Source organism: Petromyzon marinus, chromosome 31 (genome assembly GCF_048934315.1).
Source record: "Petromyzon marinus isolate PM22_M1 ecotype Great Lakes invasive population chromosome 31, UKy_Petmar_22M1.pri1.0, whole genome shotgun sequence".
Classification (NCBI taxonomy): Eukaryota; Metazoa; Chordata; class Hyperoartia; order Petromyzontiformes; family Petromyzontidae; genus Petromyzon; species Petromyzon marinus.
The window spans coordinates 5,421,912-5,431,151 of NC_133697.1; positions in this window are offsets into that span (position 1 = coordinate 5,421,912).

Consider the following 9,240-nt stretch of genomic DNA (forward strand, 5'->3'; position numbering starts at 1 on the left):
CCCTCTTCTAAATCCGTATCATCATCAATGCTCATTCCGCTGCTGGATTAAGTCCTCTCCGCGTAGCACTTGAACACGAGAACGGATTTCATCGCTCCGTCTCCATCGGTGACCAACTCCCAGACGTGTTCCATTCCTCGGCCGCCGCCGCCGCTGCCACCACGTCGCTATTCTTGACCTGTCGGATAAATTCTTAGGGTCAGGTCACGAATGTTGAAGACTCAGTTGAGGACAGCCGACAGCGACAGCGGCCACGTGTAGGGAAACGCGAGCCGGGACGACGATGAAACCATCTCACGTGCGAGCCCAGCCGGGACTCCGCTGCTGCGCTGTACTGACGTCGTCGGCGTTGCCGGCGGTGAGGGGGGGGGATGCTCTCGCGGCTGTCCCCCCCCCCGTCCCCCTCGCCGACCCCCTTTGTCTTTCCAGAGCGCCGGCGTGGCTAGGAGATGTTCACTACCTCGCCTGGAATACAGGAGGTCATGGTTCGATCCCGACGCGGACGCCTGCTGTGTATTTGCTGTTTGCTGTGTTTCTCTTCCCGTGGATTTTTCTCCGGGATCCTCCGGTTTTTTCCCGTCCACATTTGCAATCAGCATCGCGCGTTTAGAGCGTTTGGCTGCTATAATTTTCCACGTGATGATAAGCCACTTCGTTGAGCTATCATTTGAGATAGCCAGGTCGCTTCTGAAAAAGTGCTACATAGCTCAGTGGGCCTTACCTGGTAAAATTAAAATGGTTTAGTTGTATAGTTTAATTGCTTTTCAGCCCCCCAGGTTTTTTTTGTCGCCACCAGCCCCTCCCCCAGCTACGACCAGGCATATCCAAACCCCTCCTTATGAATCCCCCTTGTTTTGCTATCATCAAAACTACAGCACCACTTAAAGTAACATAATTGTTAAATTCAAATCATTATCCACAATATAGTTTTTTTTTAGGTTTGATCGCGTAAATATAAATGTGCCGTTAAACTCGCCACCACCCGACACAGCCAATTAGTAAGGCTAGTCACTTAAACAGAACATGCCAATTCGATACTTGTACAGCACACCGGTGTGTTGGAGAGCAAATCCACAACATTTACAATCAAATCATGATCCCACGTACAATTTTGTAATTGCCGAAAAGCGCCTTGGCAAAAGGCGCCGTATACATCGTGATGAGATGAGATAAGTTTGGAGGGACCTTCATTCAGCAGTGGATTGATCATGGCTGATGCCGATGACCATCATCATTAACGATGCCACTCCATCAGTGGCCGCGATCGGCTCGGGTAAATTTGGTGCCTGCGCCGTCTCTACTCGCGCCCGCGGTCGCTCTGGCCTTTGTGTGGTTTCACTTTTGTGGGAATGCTTTAACCGCACATTTCTTCAGGGATGTCACTTTGATACGATGACAGCCTCATAAAAAAACTCTTGGCTGGGTGCGTGTGTGTATGCGTTCGCGTCAACACGTTTGTTGCGTAATCCATCTTGCTAAAATGTGTCTCTTTACTCTTAATGACATCACGGTTATTTTTATCTATTTGTCAGATGTCTCTTTTGATCTCAATCCTGTTAACTTCCGTTGCGGTATTTCAGTGAGGTGAACCTTAATTCATCATCATCACCGGAAGAACACCTCAAGCAACGCAGAATGTTGACTGTTTCTTCCGTTTGTGATAATGCACAAACATCGTGAAGCAGTCTGAAGCATCATCATCCTCATCAGCAATTATTTATCTATTGTTGGATGAAGGCCTTCCAGATCCATTATCATCCTTCGTAGCCTTGTGATGCAACAATCTTTCGAGCTCCTGCGCACGAGCTGGTGCCCTTGATCCATGTCCTCAGTGGTTATCCTCTTCGGCACATTCCCTCCTTTGACTGCCACTTCATTTTTAAGTCTCGGACCACCGGCCCCCATCCCTTCTCGCGACCCATCCTGCCCAGGCCCACTGAATTTCTTTAACAGCCAATCTGATGTCTCTAACTTGCGTTTCGCTCTTCTGATCCAAGCATGTCTCTCTCTCTCATCTCTCTCTCTCTGCCTCTTGGTGGAATTCCAAAGCGCTCGTCTCTCCGCGCCTGTTTACTACGAAGGCAACGCAAGTCCGAATCTTTGCGGCTCGTCGCTGGCGCGCAACGCGAGCGACGCGAGCTTCTCCTCCGCGCTATTAAAAACGTGCCGCGAATTCTTGCGCTCGGTGGTACGCTGCATACGCACGCGCGCACACACGCGCGCACGCACGCACACACGCACGCACGCACGCACGTACGCGCCTCTCGGTAGCGTGTAATATCCCCTTGCTTAAAAATTCAGCCAGATAATGCCTTCTCCATGTGGGGTGGCCTCGGAGGGTTTGACAGCCATATCAATATCGGCTACAAACAATGAAAGTGACGCTCCTGGCCACGCGTCTAATCGCGGCCGACGAGAAATGATATCATCACTCTGAGCTGTCGGCCTCCCTCCGCTGGGGGTGTGCAATGTGGCCCGGGGAAGGTCTGACAGTATTGATATTGTGTCGGAGACGAGACGGATTTTATTAGATTCCAGCTGGGGCTCTCCCACATAGTTGCCCCCACCCCACTCCTCAGCTTCCACCTGTAACGCGAGGATGCCCGAGGGACGGGGCATTTGATGCAGCGGGTTTTACAAGCCACGGATTAATTGTCGTGAGATGTAGCGAAAATGGCTTTATGCACAGAGAGAGAGAGGCGAGAGAGAGAGAGAGAGAAATAATACTCCGACCGACCCTTTCATTATTGGGTATTTCATCTCGGTCGCAAGGTCACCGTTGTAACTACTGCGACGAGCTCAGCTGAAACATTGACTAGCTCTGACTTTGTGCCTAAAATACGCGCGGTAGTTGAGAAGACGGGGCCGTTTGCAAAAAAAAAATCCATACGCTTCCTTATAAATCACAGGAGTGGCAGCAAACTAATTAAAGTGGCCTGTCGGAATGGGTGTTTGTGAAGCAATCAAGCCACAATACGCTACTCTCACTGCAATAACCATCAACTTTATCAATAATTAAGCTGCATGTGGCACTGCTCATTCCTAATGGTTCCAAACTGTTTCCACGTGGCAAAATAGCAAAGCTGACATGCTTCGAGTGAATTTCATAATGAATTTACAAGACAGTGCATTTGTCATCTTACATCTGGATATATATCTCTCTGTAAATGGGAGAAGCGGTGGAGCGTTGGTTAGCGAACTGCACTCTGGTGACGTGAGTTTGATTCCCAGCCATGGACTGACATCATATCTGAACCGATTCTGCCCCGCTACCTCTATTCACCAACCCACGTTGACCAGCGTGGTGAAGTATGGTCAAACGATCATCATGGCCGACACGGTGTACGTTGTAGAGGGGCCTTCATCCGGAAATTAATTTATTCGGCGCTTTCAAGTATATATATACAAAATATTGTTGTATTATTATTTCTGTGATATTGTTATTCTCAGCATATTAAGAACCTACAAAACAAAATGTAATAATGCGCAACAGGAGGCACGCTCATCTGGCATTTGTTAGGCATCCACAGTGTGGACCGGTTTCGACATTGTGGTTCTCATCAGCTGAGTCAGTCTTGTTAAACAAATGCTGCTGGGTTGCCAGATGTAAATGGCCAATGCACTCTTTCTAACCCCATCAGGAGTTTGCACGCTGAAACAAATGCTGCTGAATAATATTGGTCTGGAAAGCCAATTATTTGGTGATGCTTATTTTGGCGATGTGTTGGCCAGTGGTACGCAAGCACACCCAACAATAAAATGCAACACATTCGTCAATAGCACTGTGGCTTTACAAGTAAATTCATAATAAGTGGCATTTCAGGCCACGGCCCTTCTTCATGGCACATAAGTAGAGAGCCAAAGTGACTCGATAATAAGGACAATTTTGACCAAAATATTGTTCCCTTTTAAGGCCATGGTATTATGGACGAATGTGTTGAGTTTTTTTCTTCCAATCAGCTAATATGATGGGCCAAAAAAGAGTGTATTTACTTCGACCCACAATGCTCCACAGCAACTCACGATGAGTATTCGTTTTGGCCAGTGGAGATGACCAAACGCGTTCTCGCGGCAGGACAGTTACCTTTCTGATCTCCTCCAGGAGCAAAAACCATCATGCAAACTCCGGTCATCCTCGCAGCGGCATTTGGCGAACCATTGAACAAAGACCGTCACCGCATCGCGCGCTTTCAGATGTGCTTCTGTGGACGTCTGGAATGTTCTTCCTTCCAATAGTAGGAAGTCACTGGAGGTATGCACTTTTAAATCTAAATTGAAAACGAATTTCTTCAGAACTGCTCGTTGTATTTAGTTTGTTGTCCTCCCACGCGCACCTTCGATTAGCACGTTTGGCTACGTACGGTGCGAAAGAAGTTCAAAATACATGCGTACAGGGCAGGGGACGCAATTCTGCAAAGTCCATTATTGTCCCTCATGGATGTGGCTACTCGTCGTAATGAAAATCGTTCGACCAAGATTTCGGCGGGGGGGGGGGGGGAAACCCGTTGCAGCCCGCCTTCGAGATCCCCAGTCGCGACGCTGTCTCAACATTAATTCTGATTGGATGTGTCACTCCAATTTAATTTCAACACTAAAGGCAGTTAGCGTCAATTCCTATTACCGCGCGGCCCGGCGCTTGGCTCTTTCTTGCGGTGAGAAAAAAAAAACACACACATGTCGCTTAATGCGCGGTATTTCATTGCATTCTTAATATTCGCGCGAAGAAATCACCTTAAATGAAATGTTTCAGATAGGGAGGAGACTGGAGTCGACGAGGTTAGGCGCCGTCATGAAATGTCCTTAGAGACGTTGTTGAAAAATATAATTTTAACTCAGCAATAAAACATTATTGTAACAAGAAAAAAACTAATGAAAGCGTTTCCGTGTCGTTCTTACTACATTCTACAAGAACAATCTGGGGGGGGGGAGGGGGGTGTGGCGAGAGGAAGAAGAGGTTAAGTAAAAAGAAACTTAGAAACAAATGTAAGAATGAACGTGATACTTCAGCAACGAAGTGACATTCAGAAGAAAAATAAAATCCGTCAAATTTTGCTTCTGATGAGCACAAAAAAGCTGCGACTCATTACCCTGTCGCTTAAGTTATCACTTACAGCTAAAAAAAGAAAACAATTTTGACATTCTGTAAACGATCGGCAACTCGTCGGACAGAACAAAACAAAAAAGGTGGGCGCGTGCGTGCGGGCTGGGAACAAGCGAAGCGTTTGGGAGAGGCCTTCACGAGGTGAGTCGACGGTGGAAGTTTGCGATTTTTTTGTTGTTAAACATTTATTGTTAAGTAGTCACACTTACGAATGTCACACGCGCGCGACTACGACATTACAACCAAATCACGGGCGCTGTGCGTGTTTGCGTACATTGCACGTCCGGCGCTTTCGAAGGGTTGATCACGCGTTTGCGTACGAATTTGCGAGGCTCTAAATGTTGATTGTTGTCACCGCAAGTCGCGGAATAAGAGGGTGCCTTTTTTTTGTCAGAGGAGGTTGAACTCGTGCGGCCGGCAGAGAGCAGCGGGCCGTCTCTTTGTGCAACGTTTGCCAACAAGCGGGGTTTTTGCCGACTGTTACTTTGCACGTGCTTGTACGTTAGTGCATTGACGTTTTACGAATGCGAAGTTTGATCTCTTCCAAGCAAAAACCGCGCCTTGCGAGGGCAAACGCAATGTTTGTGATTTTTTCGTTTTTGAAAGCGTGCGTACCGTTACGCGGTTTTAAATGTTCGCTTCTTGGCAAATATTATCGGCTTTCCTTTGAACGGCTCGCTCTCTCTTCTTCTCAGCAGCGGCGAATGCGTTGCCTCCACTCCGCTGCCAATGGAAATCCACCATTGCCAGCTACCTTTAAAGAGAGAAGCACACCGTAACAGTCCCTTATGAAATAATTAAACATTTATATACATTAAAAAAATCTGCTTTTAATTTCCCTGATGGCCCCGTATTTCACCGTGTAATCCCATATTGCTCCATGGCTAAGAAAAAAAGTTTTTTTTTTCCCCTTTAGTTGAAAAGGTAATAGCTATTAAATTAAGCTGGCCTCGCAATATCCGATGATAGCAGCAGCAGCAGCAAAAAAAAAACGCACGTCCTGTTCTGCGCCGGTGTAACATGGTTCCTTTTATTCTCGTGGCCACAAAAAATATTGTTTTGTAAGCTGGTTAGCCTCAGAATTACGAGGAATGACAGGGTAATTATTCCAAATTAGTGTTGCACGCCATCCCTGAAGGTCACATCAGCGCTGCGCCATATGCCCGCGACAACAAAATAACGAGGTGACCTGCTAATTAAGACCGCCCCTTCGCATCGCCCTCCCCGCCGCCGCCCAACCCTAACCTGACCGCTCTCGTCCAGGTAAAGGGCCCCCCCCCCAGCCCCCCCCCAGCCCCCCCCCAGCCCCCCCCCCCCCCCGGCCCGCAGCGTCTTCAGGGATCGCAGAAGGTCCCCATGCAAGCCCGGGCACGCCGCGCGCACGCACGCGAGAGAGATGGAGGCGACACCTTGCACAAAAAAAAAAACTGCCCGCTGACAGCAGGCCCGGTGGCACCGTGTTAATGTTAACGGCGCCTAATGAGCGCGCAACCTTTGTCGGAGTCGGCCGCAGGAAGAGTGGGGGGAGTGGTGGTGGAGGGGGGGTGGAGGGGGTTTCGGTGACCATCGTGGATGCTTGCTACGGTCATCTCCCATTTAGGAACAAAAAAAAAGAAGCCCAAAACGGCCGTTACCCTGGGTGACGAGACGCGCGCCTCGCTCCCATTGCGACGGCTTCTCCGCTCCTCTTTCCGACACTGTTCTTAATTGCCGGAATTAATTATTTGTTTTTAGGGAGGGCAGGGGAGGGGTGGGGGGGGTGTTGAACTTCTTTCACACCGTACGTAGCCAACCGTGCTCATCTCAAGGCGGAATAATTGGAAAGGAATGAGCACTTTCCTTCGTTGTTAAGGCAATCAAGAGGAGGAGATATGACGGGGGGTGGTGGTTAGTGTTGCTGTGACCTTTTCGCTGTCCGCTTTTTTTAATATATATAAATATATTTTAAATCGGCACGTGTAATTCCCATTCCGTGAAACGAAAACTGAAACCTTGTGGGGGGACTGAGGGGTGGGCGCGGGGGGTAAGGCGGTTGTAGTGGTGGACGTGGCTGCCCCAGCGAAGGCCCTGTGACCTCTGGAAAAATAACAACGCTCAAGCAAATTAGTGCGGTACATGCAACGTCTGAAGACACAACAAGGTGATTATAGCCCTTGAGTTAAGAACATTTTTTTGAGTACTTGGAAAGGTCATTTCTCCCTCCCACCCCCATCCCCCGCCATGTCCATCTTACAGCCCCCCCCCCCCCACCTCTGTTACTCCACCATCCCCATATTTCAAAAAAAAACTTTCGCCAGAACCTCTGAGCGATTCGCTGGAAAGTAAGTGACCCCGTAACTCGGGAAGTGGGTGGGGGACCTGCCTGCCTGCCTCATATGTTAAAAGAGTTACCGTGTGGCACGGGACAGAGAGGCTCAGAAGCCACATGCGAGACGCATGCCCATCCGTCTCCTTCACAGATCAGAAGGCACGGGGGGTGGGGGGGGGTGCGTTGGCGGGGAGCTGTGCGGGGGCTGTTGCGGGGGGTGGGGTGGTGGATGCCGGGGGGCTGTGTGGGTTGATGGGGAGAGAGAGAGAGGGGGGGGCGGGGGTGAGACAGACAGCTGCGTGCATTCTCCGCTTTCAGCTCCTGATCACGGCTCTGAAGAGGCGAGTCCGGCTTTCTTCGCGGTGCGAGCGTGCACGCCTCCTGCTGCGACGATTCCTCGCCCCCCCTCGTCCCCCTCCACCTCCCGTGGGTTCGACACCCGAACGTTGAGGGGGGGACGTAAAATGCCACTGAATTTATTGCAGCTATTGTGCCCCCCCCCCCCTGTACTTTCACTTGGCTCACCGTGCCCTCAACCATCAATTCTTTCGGGACTTTGTGTTGTGTCGTTGTTGTTGTTGTTTGCTGCTCTCGTAAGTCCGACTTACGTACAAGTTCGTGCGCGCCAACCTCTCCCCAACAACGTAAGCGGCCTACCTGCACCTTTGTGCCGCTTCGCAGGTTTGCAGATGCGGCAACAGCAACAATTGTTTGTTTGTTTGTTCTCCAAACATTCTGTTAGATTATACTCTGGTTTAATTTTAACATCAGCGTGCGACAAGGTGTATAAGGAACACATCGATAGCCTACCGCTTAAATGGCACCAATGTGAATTTGATATCTTTATGCAACAACAACAGCAACCGCCATTCGCCACTAAGTGGCGGTGATGTCACCGTTGCGCCTGTGCCAGGCTAGGTGCACGTTCAGGCCACGTGAAGTGTCGAGCGCCCGCTGGCAGGCGATCACGGGACAGATCCAGCGGGTGCCAAGGGTCGACTGACTGAGACGACTGGCAGATGCACCGCCTGCGCCCCCTACTGCGCCAACTAACTGTGCTTTATACACCCGCCGCTCCGCTCGTTGTTGTGAGCGTCGCTCCTCTGCCCTCCGTTGTTGCTGGAGGGCGACTGCCTCTAACCGCTAACACACACACAAACACGGCAACGCAGGCTATTAAAAAGCCTGTAATATCAATCTTGATTTTTAATATCTCTTGGAATTGTGAACAATAATTTGTTTTTTTTTACGAAGCCTCTACAAAAAACGAAACAAATTATTATTCTCACGAGCAAATTTACATGACGGTGGCCCGGCAATCAAAGCACTCGACTACGAACCAAAACCCCCTGAGTTCTATTCCCGGCCACGGCTAACATCAGTGGCGAGTGATATGTAAACCGATCCTGGACACCTCCTGACGACCAGCGCGATGAAGCACGCTCAGCCAATCCCCACGACCAACACAGCGTGGGGAGGCCTTCATCCAGCACTGGCTTGAAACTCGACTGTAAATATAACCAATTTAGATTATATTTAAATTTTCCATTGCAAATGCTGGCTCGTGTGTGTTCCCCCTGTGCGTGTAGTTTTATCGCCATCGCCGCGATCTGCCATGATTACTTCTGGCAAGCGATGGCTGCTTGCATTAACTGCCCTCCCCCCCTGCCCTTCTCCATATAACCAGGGGTACCAACGATGTTTACGCTCACTCTTGTAGACAGAGAATGACTGAGCGGTGGGAGGAACGACAAGCGAGCAGGAAGGGTAGCAGCCACGCCATGAGCTGGCACCAACAATTGCCCAAGCTCTGCGGTCCTCTGCACACTGA